An 8,855-nucleotide genomic window follows, 5' to 3' on the forward strand; every position below is an offset into this window, starting at 1 on the left:
GAATGTCTGTCCTACACAGTTGTCATAAAAGATCTGTTCTGGCCTTCTAGAGCCATAAATGCACGCACGCACGCACACACACACACACACATTAAATGCATAATAAAATAAAATATTTTAAATGAAGAACAGACATTGATTTGGCTATATAAAGAGTAACAATTTGCATAAATTATGTCCAGACTGACATAATAATCTACATTACTGTTCTAATCTCCTTATGATGGCATTCAGGATACAGCTGCAATTGCCTCAAATATTATTTTAGGGAAATATATGAAACTATTTTAAGAATACTGTGTAATAATTTGCTACTTTTATTAATACTCTCCCTTAAATGAAATGGATAGAACATTTTTGGAGATGAATTCTCCTATCATTTATTTTCTCTACATATGAGGCTAAAAGTAGCAAATAAATTTTATTTTTAAAAAAGAAAATGTCTTCTCTTTCTTTTTATATAATTTGGAGGATGTGCATCATGATAGAATTTACAGAAAAGGGAAACTTAGTTGAAATTTTGAGTGGGTGGCATATCATTGACAAGGATATTTTACTGTGTAAAGGGGAACTTGGGATCACAACATAGAATATTAAAATCATTGAATTTTCCCTCATTTGAACTCAGAGAGTCTTCATGCTGCAGGTCTGAGTTTGAGGCAATCCTGCACAGCTGAGTTCAGTGCAAGCTGTGCTTCCCTTACCTTTGCCTGCTATCCCTTCCTGGGGCTCTTCTCGCTTAAACATGAACTTGAATTTCACTAGAGAAAGAAAGCTGAAGCACACTATAAGATAATTTGGGCATGTAGGGAGGCATACTTATCATAAATCAAGCTTTAATAACTGACTTAACATATCCCAGCCTCAGCTTAAGTGGCGTACTATGTCATTTAAAAGCTGTCATGTTTTAGAATTTTCTTCAGTTCTCTAAGAAATGATAGAACAGCATAATTTTACCCTTAAGCCTGTCAATGCATCAAAATTCTGATTTGAAGACTTTAACGTAACAAATGAATTGGATTGTGAGTGGGCTTGAAATAACTTTGTTGTATTTGATTGCATTATAGTTTGCCTAGCAACCTATGTATAGAGCATCCATCAATTCTGCTCAGACAACTGGCTTAGATTTGTTCTTATCGTGATTTTCAGGTATACTCTTCTCGGTGGCTTACAAAATTTTACATCTTCCTGTGTACAACAGACAAAGAAGATTAAACAATGAAATTAATCTGATATACTTATATAAAGTCCTGAATTAACCCACACAGAACTTGAAGAAGCTATACAGAGTGAGTAGAAGACAGTCATGCAGGGCAAAGCTCTTTGTTGATCTTCAACAATGAAGGAGAAAGAGGAAGAGAAAAGAGGAGGAAGGGAGAAAGATGTGCAGAGGAGACAGGCTGGCTTTCTTTTCTTCAATACCAATAATGTGCCTTGCATAGTTCAGATATATAAAAAAGTAGATTACAGTTCAAAAATTAACACAGTATTTTCTTCAATGAACCTAAGAAAAATAGATTTTTTGAGTAAATGATATCTCATTAAAATGGTTAACTGAACAGATGACAAATACCACACTTGCTAATCAGGTTATGCAATCCTTACTGATTTCTCTTTCATTGCTCAATAAAGAAGAAAGTCTTTACTCCCTATCAGTCTGCTTTCAAAAATAATCAAGGAAAGTCTAGCTCTTGTTCTGAAATTACAAAATACTACTTGAGGTTAGAGGTGTAGCTCAGTAATAGACGGCTTCCCTAGTACCCTTAGGTCCTCCAAACAAAAATCTAGGACCTAGACTTTAAAATAGAAAACAGTATTACATACTTTTAGCAAAACAAAACAAAACAAAGAAACAAAAAACAACACACACACACACCATTGTGGCACCACTCCTATTATTTATAACACTTTCCATTAAACTACAAGGATAGAAAATAAATTTCTACTCTATCAGTAACAAAAACAATAAGCTGCACTGAGCTCTCCCTGCTTTTCATGTGGACGGCATACATCATATGAATAGAGAAAAATAAACCTGTATTTTTCTTCTTTCCACTTAGATGGATAAGGGGGACACAAAGAAAACCCTCAAATAACAGGGTTTTACTGCTGCTAAAGGTGAGAGTTGACAGGATCCTCTTTTCTAGTGGAATACATTAATTAATTTCAGAGAATTCAAAGCAAAGCCCTGAGCCATGTGTGAGTGTGAGGGAAACAACGCTTTGTGCAAAAACAAAAAAGCCCTAGGCCCCTCTCCAGCACTGGCAGGGGAGGTTGCTGAAATCAACTTCCCTACAGAGAGAAACTGCAAAGCCCTGACACAGTACACAAGCACACTGGGGGAAACTGGGGGAGAGGAGAAAAAGCTGGAAAGGAAAACCAGGATTTGAGGCTGCTTTGGATCCAGATGTTGCTGCCAAATCTGGAGCAGGAACTGAGACTAAGAAATAGTCTGTAGGTGAAATATATACATATACATATACATATACATATACATATACATATACATATACATATACATATACATATACATATACATATACATATACATATACATATATATATAATGGAAATACATGGAAAAAACTGGATTTCAGAGATTCCAGCCGTTGAGTGGTTCTAGTCAGTACAAGCTAGATATTTGAAGAAGGTAAATAAACAAAGACTAAAAACCAAGCTGTTTTGTCTTGTTTTACTTTTTGGTTTTTGGTTTGGGGAGTGCTTAGTGTTCAAAATAATGCTTTCATGACATGTTCATTTGTATATTCCATAGTAATATTTGCTCATACTTGCCTAACATTACACTCTCCATGTCTTTCCCCACTGATTCCCATCCTGTTAACAAATGTCCCATATCTGCTTTTGTGATAAATTAGACAAACACACAGACATATAAATATAGATGGATGAAGTCATGATACCTAGACAGCTATAGATATTTTACATATGAGAGAAAACAGGGCATATTGTCTCCCTTATTCGCCTCTTGTACTGTCTTCTCTTCCCATCCTTTAGAACTCCTCTTTCCTCATCCCAGGTCCATAGACTATCTTTTAGCTTCATCACACACACATGCACACACACACACATACACGCATGCACACACGCAAACACACACTCACACATGCATTCATGTGTACATATACCCATGCACACACACGCAACTTACACTTTACAATTGAGAGAAAATATGCGATATTAATTCTACATCTAACCTACATTGATTACCAGAATCTGATAATTAATTCCACCCATTTTCCTACATGTAACATAATTACATTTCTTTTCATACCTTTGTGAAATTCTAAATTTGCAGAAAAATTACAAATTGCTTCTCTTAATAACTTTCTCTTCCAGTCTCTGAAATGAACTAATGTCCTTTTCAGTTTTACATAAAGCTGTGTTTACCTTGGTCTCACACATGCCTAAGAATTTTTCAATGTATTCTTAAAAATTCATTAATGTATTCATCTAGAAAAACAACCATTTAAAAAACAATAATTTTTAAAAGAATAGATCTTTCTTTTAAAAAAACCCAACTATTTCTTCCTTTTTAGTTTCACATGCCACACATGTGTGTATCATGTATCATATAGTATCATATATATATATATATATATATATATATATATATAATCTTAAATATTCATCTGTTAATGGGCATCCATGATGGCCCATATATCTTGGTTATATTGCCACAATAACCATGAAGAAGCAAGCATCTCTGTGGCATGCTGACTTAGATATCTTTGGACATACTTCCAGGTACAGTTAAGATATTTGTCAGTTATGATTTTAGCTTTTGACAAACATCCACACTGATCTCTATAGTAGCTTAACTTGCTTACTTACTCTCCAACCCTCCCCCCAGCAATGTATAAAAAAGTGTCTTCTTTACCATATCCTTGCCTGTCTTTGTTGTTATCTGCTCTTGTGGTGGTTTGAATAAGAATGACTTCCATAAACCCCTATATTTGAGTGCTTAGCCAACAGTAATTGGAACTATTTGAAAAGATTAGAAGGATCCGGAAGTGTGGCCTTGTTGAAGAAAGTATACTACTGAATTGAGTCTTGCCCTGTAGATCAGAATTTAACTCTACCTACCTCTAAGTACCATGCATGATGCCAAGTTTCCTGTCATATGATAATAGACTAAACCTCTGAATCTATAAGCAATCCCTAATCAAATGCTTTCCTTTGTAAGAGTTACACTGGTCATGGTGTCTCTTTACAATATGAGTGACTAAGACTGAATGTGGTACTGAGAAGTATATTTTTATGACAGGATTGACCATGCTACTTGTGGTGGAATGTGGACTTTGGGACTGTACATTAGGAAAGCAATTGAATATTTAATGTAGGACTTAATAAACCACACTTGTAGGAATGGAAAACAGTGGTTCTGAGAGCAAATTAAATTATGACAATCCAGCTCAAGAGGCTTCATAGAGCAAGAATAATAGTAAGTGGCCTATGAACCTTTCTTGTGATATTTTGGCAAAGAATGTGGCTGCTTTTTGTTCTTGTCCTAAATATGTGACAGAGGCTAATCTGAAAATATTTGATTAACTGTGTTGGCATAGGTGATTTCAAGACAGTCTAGTATTAACTTTGTTATGAGATTATTAATAGTCACACTTACAAATATCTATAATGAAAAAAAGCAAATTAGACAAAGAGAAATATAAAATGTAGAAGTTAAAGAGAAAAGGAGCACCAGGCAGTATAACACATCTATGTTCCGTGCCCAAGGAGATGAAAATTAAAAAAAAAAAAAACCTTATGTTAAGTGAAATAAAGGGTTTGGTAACTTCAGGGCAAGACTCTCTCCAGTGAAGCTTCCACTTGTTAAAATGAATTCAAAAAATTCTTAATCCATGAAGGAAATCATCAACAACAGAGAACTGTGGCAAATATATCTGAAATGGGAGCCAAGTACCAACATATTAAATAGGAGAACTTGGCAAATCCAGACACACGGTTATAGACTTAGAGTCAAGGACACAAGAAACAAGTTGGAGAGTCTCCCTCTGCACCTAGGAAAAGTACCTAAGGCCAGGCATGTGTCAGGGGTGTCACTACATGGAGACCCAGAGAAGCCATTGTTGAAGCTTCTGAAGGTGAAGTCTGAATTTCCTTTGAACCTTCAAGATGGTAGAGATTCTAGAATCCTGGGATACCTGCCAAGGAAAGCTGAAGACCAGGTATGGAACCAGCCCAAGAGTTAGAAGTATGTTGTAGTTAGTCACAAAGATAGAAGGAGCTGCAGATCTGAAGATTGCTTTGACACCAAACATTGAGATGCAAAATTTGGAGTTTTCCTTATGGGCTTTCTTTCTTACTTTGGTCCAGTATTTCCTCACTACGAGCTTTTTGTCTCTTTTCAAATGTCTATAATGTGCTATTGTATGTTGGCAGTATATGAGCTGCTTTTTTTTAATAGGGGGTTACAATTAAGAGATTGTCATAAGTCTCAGAAGAGACATTGAGCTTTGAACTTTAAAGCAGTATTGAGACTGTGATAGATTATAGGGATTTTGAAAATTGGACAAACGCATTTTGTATTGTGCTATGGCTACAAGACTATGAGGGTCAGAAAGGAGAATGTGGTGGTTTGAATATAAACAGCCTCCAAAGGCTGATATATTTGAATGTGTGTCATCAAGGAGTAGAACTATTTGAAAAAATTACAAAGTTTAGGTGTATCCTTTTTGGAGGATGTGTGTCACTAGCAGTAGGCTTTGAGGTTTCAAAAATCAGGTCTCTCACTCTCAGCCTGCGAAACAGGATGTAGCTGTCAGCTACTGCTCCAGTATCACGCATGCTTCCATGCTCCCCACGACGATGATAATGGACTAGCCACTAAAAGTATAAGCATGCCCCCCAAATAAATGCTTTTGGTTAAGTATTGTCTTAGTCATGGTGTCTCTTCACAGCAATAGAACGGTGACTGAAATAGCTTTTTTAGTTAATGGCTTTCTTTTATTATTAAGTAACATTGTAGATACTTTTTTTTTAATGTCTGTGAAACAACATAAGGAAGAAAGTTTATTTTAGCTCCAGTTTGAAGAACACAGCTCATCATGTAAGGAAACACATAACAGCAGGAGCTTGGGGCCACAAAACTAAGAAGAAGAGAGAGTACAGAACAAGGGGCTGGGCAAAAATATACTCTCAAGGCACATTCCAGTGGAGAACGTCCTCAAGTAAGGACATTTCACAAGGCTTACTATTAACTTGGGCAAAATGTTCGAACACAAATGAAATACATTTTACATTACAACCACAAGAAATAGTTATAAGCCATAAACTATAGCAATGGTTCTCAACCTGTGGGTCACGACTCTTTTGAGGGGTTAAACAACTCTTTCACAGTAGTCTCATATCAGATATCCTGCATATGAGATAGTTACATTTCAATTTTTACAACAATAGCAAAATTATAGTTATGAAATAGCAACAAAATAATCTTATAGCTGTACAGTAGTGGCATATGTGTTTAATCCCAGCACATAGGAGGCAGAGGCAGATGGAACTCTCTGAGTTCAAGGCCAACAAGGTCTATAGAATGAGTTCAGTTCCAAGACAGCTAGTACTACATAGAGAAATCCTGTCTCAAAAAAGCCTCAATAATAATAATGAGGAGGAGGAGGAGGAAGAGAAGGAGGCGGAGGAAGAAGACAGGGAGAAGAAGGAGAAGAAGGAGGAGGAAGAGGAGGAGGGGGAGGGGGAGAAGGAGGAGGAAGAGGAGAAGAAGGAAAAGGAGAAGGAGAAGGAGAAGAGAAGGAGGAGGAGGAGGAGGAGGAGGAGAGGAAGAAGGGGAAAAATAATAATTTGTGATTGGGAGTCATCACAACATGGGGCGTTGTATTAAAAGTTCACAGCATTATGAAGATTGAGGATTACTGCTCTAGGGGAATTCAGTAACAGGAGATAAATAACAGAGTGTAAAATAGTTTTGCTTATTATACTCAAGGAATAGAAAAGTATAATAACAAATTTTGGTGAAGTACTAAAAGCTATAAAGCTACCTTAGCTAGATTTCTACTTTTGTGAAAAGATACTGACCATAAATAGCTTTGATAGAAAAGGGTTTATTTACTGAGTCAACAGCCATAGCTAGGGGAAGTCATGGAAGGAATTCAAGACAGGAAGCTAGACAATGAAACACAAATCAGAACTCTACATACAGACTTGCTCCCGAGGTTCAGATTCAGTATCATTCTTATATCACTGAGCACTACCTGCCCAGAAGTGAAATCTTCCACAATGGACTGGACCATCCCCATATCAATCAGAGTCTAGAAAATGTCCCACAGACTTGCCTACAGTACGTCTTCTCAAATGAAGTCTTCTCTTCTGAAATGATTCTAGTTTGTATCAGGTTGACAAAACCCAGCTGGCATAATAATCTATAGGAAGAATTAATGTATAAATACAAAATTAAAAAGGATAAAAATTGTAATGAATAGTTTTAATAGATTAATATTACTAATGAAAAGAAATTTGGTACACTGAAAAAACATTCGGGTTAAAATATCCAGAAGGAAGTTTTTCTATAAGCTCCGTATAGGAAAATACATACAGAAAGACATACACACACATACACACACACACACACACACACACACACACAAAGGGAGAGAGAGAGAAAGACATAGACAAAAAACAAAAAAACAAAGACAGAGACAGAAAATATCGTATTATAGTATAACTACTTCCTCCAGTGAACAACCAGTGCCCTCCTGATGCAGAAAGTCTGTTGTAACCCACAGTAGGCCTTGACTCTGTTGAAGGAAGAAAACAACCAGAACTACACAGCTCACAGCTAAGTCTGTGGAAGTGGTGATAAGGCTGTAGACATTCCTTCTTCAAAGGAAAGGATAGACTCTTAATTCACCATTCTTTATAGACTTGGTTCCTTTCCAGGGATTCTCTACTTTTCCAAATAGGAACATATGCTAATATTCTTGGTAATGTAAACTGAAGTTCCTAAGATGTCAGGAGGGGAACAAGGAGCTACATCTATGTTCAAGATTGCCCAAATGACAAAATTAGTAATTACAGAGAGTTAAAACTTGGTAGATCAAAAGCCTTTATTATGAGCTCTTTTCAGTCCCTCTGAAAGCCATACATTGCCTATCCTTGTGTTTGCCTGAACATCCTATGATTAAAAACACCTTGAAGGTGTAGTGTGAGCAAGCCACCTAGCTTCTGACAATCCTTAAAACCAAACTCTAGATAAAATCCCAAAACTCTACATAAAATCCAGGGCCTACAACTGATTTCCCTTTATTGACTTCATCCCACCTCACTGATAAAATTGCTTCTGCAAATGAGAATTACTGCAAAAAAAAGTCATCTGCAAAGACTGATTACTGATTAAAACAACAGTTAATTGGAGACATCAGAATATTGTAAGTAAAAAAGCTAATTATCTTATCTTGGGCTTGCTTTATCTCCCTGGATAGCCATTCCTTGGCCATAATTAATATACTGTGTTAATAGATGAAAACCTCTTGAATCCTATTACTTAGCAGACCACTGGTTTCCACCAATCCAGAAGTAATGAGTGTCAGTAGCAGCTGAAGCCTGTAGAAAAGCTCCCCCACCTTCCTGTAATCCTCTTCTTGGCATAGCTACCAACACTATTTAAATTTGCCCTAATCTATGACTTATTGTTCTGTAAAACTAGAAAGCTTCATAAATATGAAATCTGAAGTAACCTAAATATGTGTTCTTAGAACATGGTCACTCAGAATGGCTCCAGAATGAATTCTCTCTAATTTCTTTTAATATGAGAGCTGTGTTGGTTGGTTGGTTGGTTGGTTGGTTGGTTGGTTGGTTGGTTGGTT

The sequence above is a fragment of the Grammomys surdaster genome, unplaced genomic scaffold, assembly GCF_004785775.1.
Source record: "Grammomys surdaster isolate TR1022 unplaced genomic scaffold, NIH_TR_1.0 185, whole genome shotgun sequence".
Classification (NCBI taxonomy): domain Eukaryota; kingdom Metazoa; phylum Chordata; class Mammalia; order Rodentia; family Muridae; genus Grammomys; species Grammomys surdaster.